This window comes from Urocitellus parryii (genome assembly GCF_045843805.1).
Source record: "Urocitellus parryii isolate mUroPar1 chromosome 13 unlocalized genomic scaffold, mUroPar1.hap1 SUPER_13_unloc_15, whole genome shotgun sequence".
NCBI classification, from domain to species: Eukaryota; Metazoa; Chordata; class Mammalia; order Rodentia; family Sciuridae; genus Urocitellus; species Urocitellus parryii.
In genome coordinates this window covers 487,870-505,283 of record NW_027551767.1, presented here as the reverse complement: position 1 = coordinate 505,283, position 17,414 = coordinate 487,870, and the positions used below count along the sequence as shown (strand labels likewise).

The window sequence follows — 17,414 nt, the reverse complement described above, 5'->3', positions numbered from 1 at the left end:
CAATTCTTATCTGGAGACATTTAGGAGTGGAATTCTTTGAGATAACCACTGTCCCCTGGTATGCAATGTTTTGGATCTATTTCCTGCTTCTACACAACATTAAAAATCACAGCCTCAGGCTGAGGTTTTAGCTCAGTGGTGGAGCACTTTCTCCTCAGGTTTGAGGCACTGGGTTCCATCTTTAGCACCACATAAAAATAAACAAACAAAATAAAGATATGCATTCAACTATAACTAAGAAATATTTTTAAAAAATTGAAACCTCAGGGGTTGAGATTTAGTAAGGCTCATATGTGAAACTGGCATTTGAAAAACTACATATGCACAGTGGAGAAGATGACCATGACTATGGTTGCAATTTCCTTCATGCAAAGAAGCTTTGGCAATGTTACTGCAAATATGGACATGTTGAATAGGCAAATTACTGTCTCAGGATTATTTTTAAAAACTCTGAGGTCTGGGACCCCTCCCCACCAAAGGGTCTCTGCCAGCACGCTGAGAATTGAAGCTCAATGAACACACAGGATCAGCCAGAGGACACCATGCTTGAACATCACTGACCGCCTGTCTAACTGAGAAAACACATAGTCCGCGTGCTGTGGAATCTTGAACTGGAGGACACCGAGGCTAAGGTACAGTCTGAGTTACCACCCTGCAAATCACACCCTGGGGTGGCCATGAAGCTAGGGTCAGAACCACCATTCCTAATGCATGGGTTCTGCATGTTTCATCACACCAAGGGTCCTTCCCAGAACTCTGTCTTCTTACTTGTACCAGACCCTGGCAATGCCCAACTCACATGCCCACAGGGTTCAGTGTCTAAACATAAGCAACAGAGACCAGGTTTCCTCACACTGAAGAAACTTTCCCAGATCATGAGCTAGGATATTTGGCAGCACAAAGACCAAGCACAGCTCAGCCCAGAGAAACTGAGGCCTCAGACAAGTGTGCCTTCAGGGACCCACTCCCACCTGTACTTCAGGAGCAGCTTCAGCACCACGGAGCGGATGACAGGAGTCTTATCCACAGCATCATCAAATGGCGAGAGAGACTTGGTGTGTTCCCGGTATCCTTAGCCAGAAAGAAAAAGGTGCTACTGCTCATATCATGGCACAAAACAGAGAGGAACCGAATCAAGGTTTGAAGGAAAAAAGTAACTCACGTTGGGGAGCATCTCTCAAAAGCTCCTTCTGCACAAAGAGTAGAGACAGCAGCTCATCAATCACACTCTTCTGAGGAGGGGTACTGTCTTTGAAGCACATGGTAGAAACCAGATCCATGAAGAAACTGTTGCACATCTGCCGGAACTGGGCGTGTTTCCCAATGGCCACCCTGAGGAAACAGTGAAAACCCAGTCAGAGGATTCAGAGTGTTCCCAAATCCCTGCATGCAGAATGATTTGAGATTCAGACAGCAAATCATTTTACATCAACAGATGCAAGTGTCTACTTCTGTTAATTAGTTTGTCTTCAAAACTGCAGACAGTTTCTACACACATCTCTTTCAGGAACGCCTCCATCATTGAACCAGGCAAAGCCTGTCACAGAACACTTTACTGGGAGGAAAGAGAGGGCAAAGCCACCAGGGATGGAGCATGACCACGGTCTGAAGCCCACAGCACCATAGCTCTCTTCCTGCACCTCCCAAAGGCTGGGCAAGAGCAGGTGTGTGGCTTGACAGTAGAGGGCTGGCTTGCCTAGCCTGCACAAGGCCTGGAGTCCACTCCTGTACACACCACTCAGATGAAAAGGAGGATAGAAAAGCTGTATCTAAGTTTCTTGGGTCTCTTTCAAGGGCTTCATTTATTAGTTTCTGAATTTTGCTGTCTCAAAATGTTGCGGGACATGTGTGTCTTGGGGAGAGGAATTCTGAGATACCCAAAAGGGAGTCTCACTTCAGAGAGTTCTCTGAAGCCAGGCTTTTATCAGATGGAGGTTAATAGAAATTGAATTTCTGAATATTATATTTGAGAAAAAAGGACAGAAAAAAGAGGAAGACTTTTAAAGAGAAAAGTGTTTTACCTATGCTTTTGGCAGGACAGTTAAACAGTAGGGGCAGGTCATTTGCCTGGAGATCAGCCAGATCTTGATGCAAGGCAAGCAGTACACATGGTCACAGGGCAGACACACAGGATCTTGAGCATCTCCCAGGCAAATGAGGCATGGCTGAACTCCAAACCTGAAATCCAATCTTTAAATTTCAATCTCCAAGGCAGACACCAGCACCCCAGGGGCAGCAATCCCTCCCGCCTGGAGCCCAGACCCTCTCTCACCTGGCTAGGCTCTTGCTGGCTTGCTCCTTGCACTCACAGAGAATGGTCATCACAGCCACAAAGGGCCTGTGGGTCTTGAGGTCAGAGTTCTCTTGAAGACACTGGAGGAGAAAGGCCTGGTGAGGGGTGGCACCCATTGAGGAGGGGCAGCCCAAGGCCTCAGGGATTCTTAGCAGTTTCCCATCCTTTTATCTCTTTGTGGCTCTGCTGCTTTTAAAAGAGAAGAACCAAATTCCCAGTGTCTAAATTTTCCCTCTTCCTTTCTTTTCTTTTCAGGTCTGCCCCTTCCCTTCTCTTGATGAATTTCAATCTTTAAATGATAATAATGTAATGACCATTGCTACACACCATTAAGCTCTGAGAGACCTCAGCATTTTTGTAATATTGGCTTTAGATCTTGTTTTATTTATTTACTTATTTAGAGATGGGATCTTGCTGTGTTGTCCAAGCTACTCTCAAACTCCTGGACTCAAGCCATCTTCCTGCCTCAGCCACCTGAGGAGCTGGGCTACAGGTATGCACTGCCACCCCTGGTTATATCATATTTTAAAGGAACAACACATAGATCCAGTTGTGGCAGCACAGGCAGCCCTTTATAATTAAGTGTCCCCCCTCCGCTCCCGGGTAACCACATTCCTAAGCTTCTCTGAGGTCTTGTGTGCCTGTGTAAACATCCTGCCATTGCCCTGTGCCATTCTGCCCTTTAAACCCTGTGGCCTGGGAGGCCCCACTGCAGGCCCAATTCTGTGAGTTCCTGGTTGGGAGATCAGCTGCAGATCACTGGCATTAACCACTGTATGGCAGCTCCCATGAATATTTCAGATACCTGTTTCCAGTAATGGATATTTAGTGTGTATCTGGGTTTTCACGATTCTAAAGAGTGCTGTACTAACAGTCTAGCGTATGTCTACTTCAGTAAAAACAAGAAGTTGGGCTGGGAAGCAGCTGGGTAGTGCAGCCCTCTCCTGGCATGAATGAGGCCCAGAGTTCCACCTGAGGACCACAAAATAAATCAAAGTGTCTCCAGGACACTCATTTATAAATGCACATCTTCAGCAATGCAGGATAGTGAATTTAATGATTTAATGGCTGTTTCTGAGAGTTTGTGGTCAGGCATGATATTGAAGCCAGAATTAGACAGGCTGATGGGTCAATTCAGAGAATGGAAGGATTGAAATGTTAATTCCTTCAGAACACTTCTCCATCCTCATCAAGATAACCTGACCCTGCTCCAACATGTTGCTAAGGTAACCTGTCCCAGGGATTGTCCCTCCCTATAGGGAGTTTTAATTAAGCCCCTTTTCTGCCCAGTTCACTCCACTTTGACCCCTCCAGCCCATCTGTTTTTCACCTTTTGGCCATCCCACCAAGCATCTTCTGGGCCTAGTCACTAACACAGGAAGGAGAGAGATAAAAGAGAAGAGAACAGGAGAACAAAGGAAGCCTAGAACATATAAAAAGGCAGAACACCCTCACTTCTTGGGATACCAGGATACTGGCTATGGCCCCCTTCTCCCTTCTGGGAGAAGTCTATGTTACCCATTTTTAAATATGCTTTACATGCTTGCCTCTGCATGTTTCTCTAATGTTCAAACTTCACCATGTAAGGAAGCAAGACTTGTCACTGGTAACCTGTGGTATCAATGTTAGTACTGATGTTCTATAAGAGCATTATACAAATAAGAATAGTTCCCTATTGCTACTTTGCCGAGGGTATATTTTTTCTAAATCATACATTTTGTCAAATGTTCTCTTTGCCTTTTGAAATTATTATTTAGAGTTTATTTTTTAGCTTATATAACTGATGACATTCATAGATATTTTTTAGCCATCCTTGAATTCCCAGGATTGATCAAACTTGGAAATGATGTGTTTATTATCCTGATAAATTTGATTTGTTAATTAACAAACCAACTCAGCAATGGATAAAGCACTTAGACATTTCTCCAAAGATACATAAATACCTGAGAAGCACAAGAAAAGGAGCTCAGCATCACTAGCTATTATGGCAATGAATATCTAAACCCTCTGAGGACTGGGGTAGTAGTTCAGTGGTAGAGCACTTGCCTAGCATGTGTGAGGCTCTGGGTTCTATCCTCAGCACCACAATAAAGTAAAGGAATAAATAAAAGTATTCTAAAAAAGCTCTTCATTATTAAAACATTATTCTTCATTATTAAAAACAAACTTCTTCATTATTAAATTCTATTAAAATTCTTCATTTTTAAAACAAAACAAAACAAAAAACTCCGAACCAGGCAAGGTAGCACATACTCAGCGATAAAGAAGCCTGATGCAGGAGGATCACATGTTCAAGGCAAGTCTCAGCAACCTAGCCAAATCCTGACTCAAATTTTAAAAAGAGGCTGAGATGTAGCTCAGTGGTAGAGCACCCCTGCATTCCATCACCGGGACAAAAAAAAAAAAAAAAAAAGAGAGAGAGAGAGAGAGAGAGAGAGAGAGAGAGAGAAATTTAATAAATTGATACTGTGAGTCCCCTTCTAGTTATACATCCAAAAGAAGTAAAAGCAGGCCTCAAATAAGTTGGTGAACAACAAAGTTCACAGCAATCACAACCGTCACAAGGCCTCTGACATTCTGGTCAAGTCTGGGTATGACAATCTATTTCCTATGTGCCTGCCTGCATTTCAAAGGCTGCATACCTGTCTACAATGGCCTTTCTCAGACACCCTGACAGTGGGCACTCTGGAGGTCAATGGCATTCCAACCACAGGATGAGATCACACAACAGTTACCCTAGCCCAGGTCATGGGGTGAAAGAGGTGGGAATCTGGTTGTGCTGAGTGACCATTGTTGCCAGACAGCTTGGCCACAGAGATGGTGGCTTTCTCTGAGGGGCACTGGTTGTGCTATCATTGGCTTTATCTGGTGTTGGGAGCAGAGGCTCAGTGGTTTTCTATTTCCGTGGTCCAATGAATTGCATGTATTTTGAAGTCCCCCACTCCAGTGGCATTCTCCTGCATCACTTTCACCCTGCTCAGGGTGGTGGTGACTTTGTCCCTGAGGGCTAGGATGCTGGCCTGCTCTAGGTCAGCTTGGAGGTGGGTGGAGCCTAACTCTTCAGCTCTTGCAAAGCATCCACAAACAAGTTTCCTGCAAAAGTCCCGTTCTACATAGTCATTATTATCCCTAAGTGACATGCCACGATATAGCAATCAGGCAGGGCAAACTCATAACAACACATGTCTCTGCATCCCACCAAGAGACTTGCCCGTGCTCACCTTGTCTAGTGAGAAGACGTACTTAGTCACCAGCTGGCCCAGCTCAAGAATCTGGCTCTCAGTCCCCAGAAGCACGTGTTCCACAAAGAGTGCAATAGAGAAAACACGACTCCACTGGGTTCTGTCAAAAGAGGGTATTACACACTCAGCTCCAACAGAGAACTCTGAGACAGGAGGAGGGATGAGAAGGCAGGTGTAAGGCAGCATGGGAAGGCGAGCTGACAGGAGGGATTATCCACCAGCCCTGCCCTCAGCACTCCCCCAGCTCTCCATGCAGGCAGGACTTTGGGTCTCAATTTGCTATCTCAGCATGCTCAGCCACTGTGCTCACTCTCTCATAATCCTTCACACAGTGAGTTCCTCTTGACCCTCACAGCATAGCACAGGTTGGGACCCTCCCCACCCTGAAGGCCTGCCCCTCTGCTTGCCCTGCCTGCGTCGGTCCATTCTAATGGCTCCCTGCCACCACAGTGGTTCTCCAGGTGCAGCTGAATAACCTGCCTTTCTGTGGCTCTGGCGCACCATGGCCTCCCTGCATGTGGTTATCCTCTTTCTCAAGCATCTAACGAGATGCCTGGCACTTGACAGGGTTCATCAAGCGCAGAGTAAGTGCTCAAAGAGCCCTTCCCATGGAAGGAGCACCTGCTCACCCTGCTGCCAGGTGTGCCAGGACCTGGAGTCCACTGATGATCACAGGCCGAGCATGCCAGGGAGAGCCGGGCTCTGGGTCTCACCTGACCTCCACAGTGACGGCTCTGGCTGTACTCCCACTGCCTCGCAAGTACCCATCTGAGCAGACGAGCTCCAGTGGTATGGACAGCTTCTTCACCAGTTGCAGCCAGGCCTGGGGATTCGGCTTCAGGATGTCCCTTATCAGCATTTCAGCACAGGCCATTGCAGCCAACACATCTAGTGTCTGGGAAGAGGAAAGTGGTCACATGACCCCACAGGGCCCCTTCGGCCAGAGGTCCTGGCAGAGTGTGTCCTTGCATTCCAGGCTCATAACCTGCTCCTTTGGGTCTTGGGATAGAGGAAGCACTACCCAGCTGTTCCCAACACCTCTGGGCTATGCTGACTCCCAGGCCCCTAAAGGATCTCTCCTTGTGCTCCTGGGGACAGGCGTCTCCCGAGGGGGGCTGTACCATCTCACTGCCAGCCATGTCGTGCTTCTGTACAACTTCAGTGAGGCTCTGTAGAATCTGTGGGTGGATGGTCAAGATTCTGGAGAAGTTGTGCAGCCGGGTCTTGAAATGTTGATAGGCCAGGTGTACCCACGGCAGGTAGAGCCCTTCCTCGGGCTTCTCTGAGGCTGCTCAAAGCTCACAGACACAGCACCACAGCGCCATCTGCAGAAACTGGGGTTTTGAAAGGTTTTCAGTATGAACTTTTAAATTATAAAGAGATGTTTTCCTGTGGGAAATCAGAACTATTCAAAAATCACAAAAAAAGAGAATTACAACCCAGACTTCCTATCTTCCGATTGCTTTTCAGTAGAGCCTCTAGCCATTTTCCTAGCTGTGCCTTTCCTCAGAATCATCCTCAATTCAAGATCACTGTGTTCCTGATTTTCTCCACTCAAGATTATGAGAATCCTCTATCACTCATTATCTGTGCAAATATTGTTTTTCAATGGTTGCAAACAACCATTTTAAAATGGACATACTATAAATTGTCCCTTCTTCATTTATTGGACATTCAAATTGTTTCTAACTCTTCATAATCAGACAAAAAGCTAGAAAACCTTGCTGTGGGCACCTGCCTGGCCTCTGATGTGCAGTGGTGGGGGGGGCAGGCTCTCTAATCACCCTGCCATGACCACTGCTCAGCATCTGCCCAGGAAGCCTGTAAGCCCTCCCTTCTTTTTGAAAACTCAGTTTTGCCAGATGAGCAGGTACAACTGGTATCTAGAGACTCTATATGTTCTCTTGAGTCACTGGTAGGGCTAAGCATGTGAGCAAAGCTTTCTAGAAACTTGCACAATTACACCCTGTGTAGCTGGCTTGTAACTTCTACCCGTTTTAAAAATAAGAGTATATTCTGCTCATTCTCCACAAACTCCTCGCTAACCTTTCGTCATGCTGGCTAGAGTATATTCTCTTATATTCTCCACCTTCTTTTTCTGCTCTGCGTGTGACTACAAGGCAGCTGAGTTTCCATCTTGGGCTGGGCTCTGGCTCTGCAGTCAGCACTTGCCTAGTGGGACTGAGGCTCTAGGTTTTCTCCCCAGCACCAAAAACAAAACCTATCAATCTTTCCACTGAATTTCACTCATTATTCTTACCCTAAGAGGTCAGTTACATATTTATCTCAATTTTGTCAAGAGAAACTCAACAATTTCAAGAGGGGTGATACAAGGAATCTGGAAAGCTTCTCAAGTTACTAGAATGTGCATTCCTGGAGGCCTTGGGGAGTGATGAGGATTGGCCCTGTGTTCTGAGCAGCTCAGGGGACATTCTTAGCCTAGCATTCTGCATGGCTTCATTCTGTTCTAATGAATGCCTGGCACTTGACAGGGTTCATCAAGCGCAGATGAACCTACATGGTAGCACTAGCTCTCAAAAGCTGAGTTCCCATGTTTGCCCCCAGTCCAGACCATGGAATTTCCACACATGACCTTGAATGGATACCTACCTTCAGCTCCTCCCAGGTGGACACTCTCATGGTGAAAAGCAAGAAGTCCCTCAAGTAGCACTGAACCAGCTCCTGATGCTGCTCTCCAGGGAGCTTGGCAAGAAACATGCCCAAGGGAGTCTGCTGGAAGATTTCTACTAACTTATCTGACCGTCCTGCAGGGAGGAAGCCAGAGTGGCTTGAGACAATTGAAGCCACAAGCTGAGAGAAGCTTGCTCCCCAGGAAGGAGAGCCATAGGCTAGAGCAGCCCCTGGGGGTGACTCAGAGACAAAGTGATATTGGTTGCCTTATGGGACTAGAGAGTGGTGGATGTATAGACTAGGGAACACAGAAAGGAAGGCAGGATCAACATTCAATTTAGGCCATGCTAGCCCCAACAAGAAAAAAACATCTGAGGGAGTCTGAGTTTTGTGCTGCATGACTATTCAGTGTAATGGGCTCCAGTAACCCTGGGTTCCTAGGGAATCAGGACTGAGTGGGCTACTCATCAGGGCTGGGGCCAGAGACTATGCCAACCAGGGAGATTTGCCTTCCAGCTGATGGGGAGTTGGCTCCCAGCTGCACACTCTGCTGGACCAGCAGGGTTGGGTAGGGCATTGTCCTAGGTGAAGAAACACCCTCTCAGCAGGGAACAGACTGCTTCACATTGGTTTAGGATATGCAGCAGAATACAGACCCAGGAAAACAAGTTCACTTTCAAGTTCACTTTTTTACTGGTTCTCTAAGTGAATGCTGAAATGATGAGTTCATGTGTACATGAAAGATGACTTCCAAAAACACAGCCCTGCCACTGGCTTTTTTGGAATGACTATGGCCAAACTCCGCCCCCAGCAAGTGACAGCAAAGCACACACTCTGTAGCTTGTATGACTCAGGATGGATGAACGGCTTATCATGGAAGAAGGGGACACACTTACATTGCTAGCATTTGCTGAGAAAGTTTAAAGGAGACCTTTCCTGGGTCTTAGCCTCAGGACAGGAATGGTCAACTTGCAGCAGGTAGCAAGCCCCGTCCCTGCTGGAACATGCTCCAGTTCACCAGCCTGCTGCTCAGTACACTACTAAATCACCTCACAGGCTCACTTGATGGTGTGACTTACAGGCTTCTGGCCTCCTGATGACTCTCACTCCTTCAGCAGAAATTTCAAAATGAAGGCAGGACATGAACTTGAGCCTATTCCACATGCAAAGTGTGAAAACTACAAGTCCCAGAATTTACCAGGTGCTGGCTGCTGTCTGCCCACTGATGGTCAGGCAGTGTCTTTGTGGATAAAGGCTGCTTCACTAGGACTGCATCGGGCCCACGTTGAGCAGGTCTCACCTTTTACATCCATGATGTACTGGGCCTGGACCCAGAGCTCTTCCACATAGTCCCTGATTCTCCAGCTGAAGGGGACACTGTTGCAAGCACCCTCGGGAAGGCTCATATAGTTCTGCACCATGATGGAGGACATCTCACTCTTGGATCTGCAGTGAGGTGAGGTGAATGAGAGGTGAAGGTGCTGTGGGCCAGAGGTGGCTCCATGGTAGAGTGCTTGCCTGGCATGTGTAAGGCCCTGGGTTCCATCCCCTGCACCACATCAAAATAAAACAAGGCTGCATAGACAGTTGCTGTCTCCTTTGATGGCCAGGACTCCTGCTGAACAAGAACTGGTGGGCTACCTCATAACCCCTGATAACAGATACAATGAAGCAGGCTACCTATGCAGGGCCTAGGAGGGGCCCAAAGCCTCAGGCAGAAACAGGTCTCCAGTGACTGCGCCTGTCCCTCCCCTGCACCTTATTGGCCTACATTCCAGAAATGAAGTCCCTGAAATCTGAACAGGAAACTTGGGAAGGCCCCACACAAAATAGGGATAGTGAGTCTGGTCTGATCAGAAGCTCGAGGTTGCCATCTCTGCCGATGAGAGAGATCATGCATAATGGAGCATGAGCATGATTAAGGACAAATTCTTTCCAAAGGGCAGTGTCCCCACTGCACACAGAGTCCAACCTGGCTTTCTGAGCTATCACAGGTGCCCTGAGAGAAGGAAATAAGGAGAGAGGATATGCAACAAAGGCCTGCAGGATGCCATGGCCTCTAGGATGTAGAAGGAGCTGGCGAAACGTTCCTTGGAAAACAGAGCCTACGTTCTCAAGCCCAGGAGAGCTACTGAGGGTGATGTGTGGATTTTCATTCACCTTATGTTATTCATCACAAGCGGAATGTTCAGCAACTTAGTGTTACTAAAAAAAAACATCCACAGGTCCTGGGCCCAGGCTGGTGAGTCTGGTCTGATCAGAAGCTCGAGGTTGCCATCTCTGTCGATGAGAGAGATCATGCTGGCCAGCAGAGGGGTGACTGTGCCTTGGACTCGCTTCCAAAGGCTATGCCTGTAGCAGGGGTGGGACAGGGGATAGGGGACAGTGGCTCAGTATCACAGCCAGTGCTGTTCTTGACACCTCCTTCCTCTGTGTCAACAAGCCATCTAGCTTACAAGCCAGGGCTGCAAATTGAAGTTTCTATCACTTTTAAGTACAAGAGATTCACAAATGAAATTGTTTTAAGATTAGTTAGCAGGACTGGATAGAACTTAATTCTACATCTAATAACAGTAACTAGTGCCTTGAAAAGGTGAAGAAATATTTGCTGCATTTTTATATATTTTTTTTTCAGAACAAGCCTACTAGGTTCTATAAACAAATCAAATAAAGACCAACTTCACTAAAAAAATTAAATGAATATTTTAAGAAAAAAGTAGCTATAGATAAAATATAATAAAGATGAAGAGATCAAACTAAATTTGATACAAAGTTAAATAAGAAAACATGTTTATCTAGAATTCGGCTTTTCTTATAGGTGTTTCTGTAACTAACCCTGAGTACTTTAGACTGACAGTGCTTAATTTGTTGAATTAACCTCATCTCATGTTCATGCTAAAATGATATATTTTTTACTCATGATAAAAGACAAGAATTAATAAATATTTGTTTTTGGGGAAAAAAGTGAAGCCCTTTGTAGGGATTTTTTTTTCTGGATATATAGTACACAGGATTCTAGAGATAATTTAAAAACATTATACTGAGAAAAAAATCCCATTAGGCAAGGATAATGGCCTTGACTTAAGGCCCCAGACTAGAACACACACAATGGATGTGGGGGAGGTGGTGAAAGGGGCCCTGGGCCGGAGCAGCTGAGAGCCCTGAAAAGTGCTCCAGAGTAACAGTCACCACAGAGGGTCTCCAAGAGACCAAATTTAAAACAACTTGAGAATCAAAAAAAAAAAAAAAATGAAGGCAACAGGCTGCATAACATGATGAACTAAAAACCAGAGGACTCCTGGCATAAAGGACTCCAAGGAGGCTGGCTATCTAGCCCCAAGGGTATATGACATTAAGTCCCGGACACACAGTGCTGGTGAAGTGTCATGACATCCTGCCAGCCTCAGAAATGAGCATTGAGGGTACCATGCAAACAGGTCCAGTTGTTCTTGGGTGTTGCTGGTGACCACGGGGAAGAAACTGGACTCGGGTGCTGTGGAGACCATGGGGCAGTAAAAAGGGAGGCTGGCAAACCCATCAAGGCCAGAGGAACAGTGGCAAAGGGGCCATGGGACATGGCTTGGACATGTGCTAGGAAAGGGAGACAGACCATTCAGGGAGACAAAAGCAGGTTCAGTTTCTGGGCTCACAAACTTCCTTCAGACAATGTAACTAGGAAAGAAGTCAAGGAGCACTGCAGAGAGAACTTGAAACAGAAAACTTCCTGTGATGAGGAAGCCAGCACCCATGGGCCCTGGCCTCCCAGGACTCTGCCATCGCCCACATTCCCCCTGTGGGCCACGTGGCGCAGCAGGCCTGGAGCCAGGGGGTCAGAAGGGCAGAGCTGGAGGGACCTGGAGAACCTCAGTGGCCTAAGATCATCCTGCCAACAGGTGGTTTCAGACCCTCAGACCCTCCATCTGAGACCCTGAGCAACCCTCCTGTCCCCAGAGCACAGGCTCCTCAAAGGTTGTCTCAAGTCTGAAGAAAAGGGTCATGGTATTATAGGATAATAAATGATTATGGATAATAAATGACAGTCCTGGGTCCTATTTTTGTACTTGCTGTTACTTCAAGCTGTAGGGATGGGAAGATAATTTCTGTTACTTCCCTGAACATAACCATCTCAATTTTAATAACCTTGAATGGCAAACCTGGCTTTGGTTTATGACATGCTGGCAAACATCCTGAGAACAATTTTTTTTAAAGTTTTCTATTATGAAAAAAGTTAAGGACACAAAAGCAGAGAAAGGAAGCCAACCATCCCCATGAGCACCATTCAGGTGGCCAACAATCCACCAAGACCAACATCCAGGTGGCCAGTAAACACCCTAGGACCACCACCTGCATGGCCAATAACCCACACATGCCCACCATCCAGGTCTGTTTTGGGCTCTTGGAGCAAAAACATAGCTCTGCCCCCCACATAGGTAGAGAAAGAAACACCTGGTGTGCTCCTTCCCCTGGGACGGTATAGTAGGTCCCTGCACTGCCCACTGCTTGCAGTACCTGAAGGTGCCGGCCTCCTGGAGTGCATCCTGGTTCGCAGCCTCTCGCCCCACCCACTCCTTCAGACTGCAGAGCTGGTTCTCTTCTTGCTTCTTTAGAAGGAAGGAGAGGCGCATCTTGGATATCCGCAAGAACGCGGCTGTGAAAAGGCAGAAAGGACATAATTTGGTACACCTGTGGGCACCAAGTTGGAGGCTCTGCTGTGCTGCTTGACCAGTTATCCCACAGAGGGAAGCTACAGGTCCTCTGGCCAGGCCAACTCTAGAGCAGAATTCATGAGATGTTCTGAGATTCCCGCTATGACAGCTGCATTTGCCAAGCCACAGGAACCTAAAAGGGCAGATCTCCATACTCAGCCACTTGATTCCCACTGCTCAGGAAGGGCTTGCTGGACTAGGATGAGAAGCAGGGACATGACTCGTACCACTGCACACACTATCCCTGTTCAAGAGGCTGAGGAGGATGGTGACTCTCCTCATGTTGTGCAGGCAGCTCTCCTGGTCCCTGAGCATCCCCACAGCACTTTGCACACAGCTCCTCAGCAGTCTGGTGGTGTCCAGGACCTGTGCCTGCCAAGGGAGACAGCACATCGTCTGCTGCTGCCATTTCCAGGGTGGGTGAAAGCTACGCTACCCACATGAGAAGGTGGCCTGGTGTCCACCTGCCCAAATCAACAGTGACCAGTCTCCATGGTAAAGCTGACCTACTGACCTCCCCGGGCTGATCCCAGTGTACTGCCCCACCCCCAGAGGTCCACTGGCAAGGTGATGGCTGACATCACGAATTTGGCCAGTAGTTGAGGGACAGCTCCTAGAGCTAACTAAGAGCCTTCATAAAGAAGGGAAAGGCAGATCTTGTCCTGGTAAGTCCCCTACACTTCCAGCATAAAGAGAAGGCAAGACTCAGCCTGACGCTGGCACAGCTGCCTGTGCTTCTCCAGATCAGCCACCTGCAGCCAACAAGGGAACAGAGGAGAACTCACATCACTGCCCCGCAGGTCAGCGGTATCCCATTCCATCTCCTCAGAAACTTCCTTTTTCATTTCCATTTCTGCTACCTCCCCTGACTTGCTGGTCTCTGCCTCCATCACCTCCTCCTGGTTGCCTTTCGCTGCAAATGAAGGGAACACAATCAAGTCACCACTTGGAGAAGGAAAGGGGTGGGTAGTACCAGGTCTGTGCCTAGGCTGAGCCTCACCAGGGTTTCCTGTCCCAAGCTTCATTGGTAGCTTCAGTTAAGGGGACATCCATCATCCACTAGTCAGGTGCCCCACAGCCTGGGCTGAGGGCTGGCACATGACCCACAGCACACCAGCTGATACACTAGATGCTGCTCCTTGGCCTTCCCAAGGCTCTGGTTATGTGGACCATGAGCCAGGCAGTTCAGTGCCACATTCTGAGTTCCTGCTGCAGGCAGGTGCCAAGACTCAAAGGTGACTCAAATGTGGCAGCCCTGACTCCAGCTTCACAGGAGGCTGCCTAACTTGGCACCTTTCACCTGCCTTTCCGCCCCCACCTCTGCAGTCTGCCACCTTGCAACTCACACTTTAGGCTGCCTCCTGGCATGAACAGCTGGCTAATGGTGACACTCTGCAGCTTAGTCACATCAGCAGCCATGACTGTGGACCTTCGGAGGTCATCAATCTGCACAGACTGCCACAGCCCTGTGAAGAACAAAGCCACCGAGTCTTCTCACATCTTTCTGCTTTCTTCTTGTCTGTCATGAGTAGGGGCACACCTCTGTCCAGATGCTCAATCACTCTACTGTCAGAGTGATGATCGGTACCTCAAAGCCTACATCCCTGAACACACCAAAACCCATCAGACCCCCTACATCACATCAGCACTCTCACCATCAACATGGGTGTTGAGGCTGATTTATGTAGTCATGCAAAGTCTCCATGGATCCTGTTCACAGTTCTTTACATTCATCTTACCATACTTACTGTCCCATAATTAGAAAGTGCTGCAAAGTGCTGACAGTTTGACTTTCCATCTATAAAATTATTAAACTTGTTTCCCTCTTTCCAAAATATCAATTGTCTTACATAAGCCAACCGGTGACCTTCCACAGAAAAAGGGATGGACTGATTTGAACACAGTACTTTCCCAGGAACATGCAAAAGAGTCAGCACTAGGGCCGGTGTGAAAGGGGAAGATCTCTGAGTCATTTGTATAATGAAGAGTGGGAGCAGGAGTGTGTCCTGTGCACACCTGAGGTAGACCAAGCCATGCTGACACAGCAGCAGCAAGTCCCAGAGTGATGGCTGTGAACAGTGAGCCCAGAGAAGCCCGGAGACAGATGGGGTTGGTGTCTGACCTAGATACAGTATGGGACCCCAAGAGGCAGCCCAGATATACTTAAAGACAGTCACTCATCTTTTGGCCCTACCTCCATGGAATCCCACGTAGGATGCCCTGTTCCTCATCCGGGACAGTTTTGTGATGAAAAAGAAGAAGACGCAGCCCTGAGTTCCTTGTATTTTGTTTATGTCATTAATAGCAGAATACCTATTGAGAAAACAAAAATCAAAACAAAGCAAGCAATGGAGCAAAAGCTAAGGTGTGAGATGGCTGCCTCATCCCAAGAGCTGTTGGGACTTTACCACATTCCACACAATTCCAGGGGCCACCACAACTCTCATGAGAGGAGAAGGGTGGCTTCCAATTGGCAGGATCACTTCCTACCTCTCAGGGCTGATCAGAATCCCCACCCGCCCTGCAGGTCTCAGAGCACCCACATGCCAGAGGTTGGGGCTTTCTGGCCTTCCCATTTTGAGAAAGTACAATGTGGTACAGTGGCCCTTGCACACCCAGTGGCCGCAGACCACCTCCCTATAGGATCTGGCTAGGCCTTAACTTGTACTAGGCTACCAGTGCTTTAAAGGGGCAGAAGTCACTCTTAATTACATGAGGTAACAGAACACAGCAATTATGAAAGCAACAGATTTATGAACACCACAAAAATGTTCAATAAATATTAATTTATTTATATAGTCTTACTGCCCTTAAACTTATGATAAGTTCTTTTTTTTTTTTTTTTTTTTTTAGGCAGTACTGGGGATCAAACCTAGGACCTCAGACATGCTAGGCAAGTGCTGTACCACCAAGCTAAATCCCAGACTGAACTTTAATTTTAATTATGTGATTCAAAATCAAAATGATCAAAAAAGGACTGTAAATGACTGCACACACAGCTTTAACATATTCTCCTAAATACTACAAAAATTCCATTATTGACAGGTCTTGCATTCCACAATTTCTGTGCCATTACTGGCCTTTTCCTTCATGCTTTACTCTCTAGCTTCTCTAGTCCATGTCAGGAGCTGGGAGGGAGAGTCATTCTTATTTCCACACTGTTTTCATGGAAAAAATTCTTCAGGATGTCCTGGGGAGATTGTGGCTTCTTATTTTTCCTAGAAAACTGCTGAGAACATACTTAGCTGATGCAATGAGCTGAGCACTGTGAGTGCCATCATCAAAATCCATCTGGACAATGAGGATTTTATGTCTGGCTGTCTTCATTAAGCTGCTTCTGAAAGAAAAAGAGAATCACCCAAGTGAGTCCTCTGTCCTAAAACATGGGCAGCCACAGCTCAGGAGGCTAAGGTAGGAGGGTCACCAGTTCCAGACTAGCCTCAGCAACACAGCCAGATCCTATCTCAGAAGTAATAATAATAAAAATTAGGGCTGGGGATGTGGCTCAGTGGTAGAGCATCCCTGGGTTCAATCCCCAGCACAAGCAATAAAAACAAACAAACAAACAAACAAAAAAACATGAATCATAACACTCCACAAAGTGAAGGGAAACACAGGCCATGCAGAATCCAGCATCCAGGTGGGGTCTCCCTCCACAAGGTGAGGATGCAATCCACTGGAGAAGAAAAGGGCCACACAGTGCTCAGGAGACAGATGGACACAGCTGTCTTACAACTGGGGCCAGAGGGGCATTCAAGGAGGCTGAGCAATGAGCCTCCATAGTACTCAGAGTTCCTTACAAGTGGTTACCATACCCTGGCATGCGATACCAAGTTCCCAGGGAAGGGGCCAAGGGTGATGGGCAGGCAGGGCGCCTCACCGGACTTCCTTGAGGAATGAGTACTCAGTGTCAAACTGCTGCAGTGACAGGATCACAGGCTTAGGGGCCAAGCCCTTCACCTCTGCCCCTAGAGCTTCGCAGTCACAGTTGGTCAGCAGTCCGGAGAAGGTGGTGACCTGCAACATGGGCACACAAGCAATCAGCTGAATTTAAGCAAGAACACAGAGCACCGGGTCAGAACCCAGGGCCAGTGGGCACTCAGACAGAAAGAAGCCCAACCCAGAGTAGTTTTTATATACAAGGAGTGGCTGAGGCAAGCAGAACCTCCAGGGTCAACAGATGGCTGAGAGAAGACTTGCCCTGACTAAAAGATGCTTCAATCTCCTCCTGAGATGTCAATGTCTCTCTTCTTGCTTTTTTCCCTACCTGGGAGCCTCCTGATCCTTTAGGGCTCAGCACAATGCCATTTCTTCTTGTAATCTTATTTCATGCTATCAGGAGTTAGCCACTGGCAATGCTCCCTACCCTCAATAGTTCTCCATTCTCTGCCATGGACCACACCCCATAGTGCAAACCCAGATATCACCAGGCACATAGGACCACAGCTCTCCAGACCCCATTGTTTTTGTACCAGGGATTGAATGCAGTGGTGTCTAACCACTGAGCAATAACCCAACCCTTCTTTTTAGTTTTTATTTTGA

At 47.3% G+C, this 17,414-nt stretch overlaps 1 pseudogene; it reads right to left on the bottom strand.

Moving 5' to 3' along the window:
* LOC144251384 (E3 ubiquitin-protein ligase RNF213-like) overlaps positions 1-17,414 on the bottom strand; it is a 64,095-nt pseudogene that overhangs the window by 17,753 nt on the left and 28,928 nt on the right.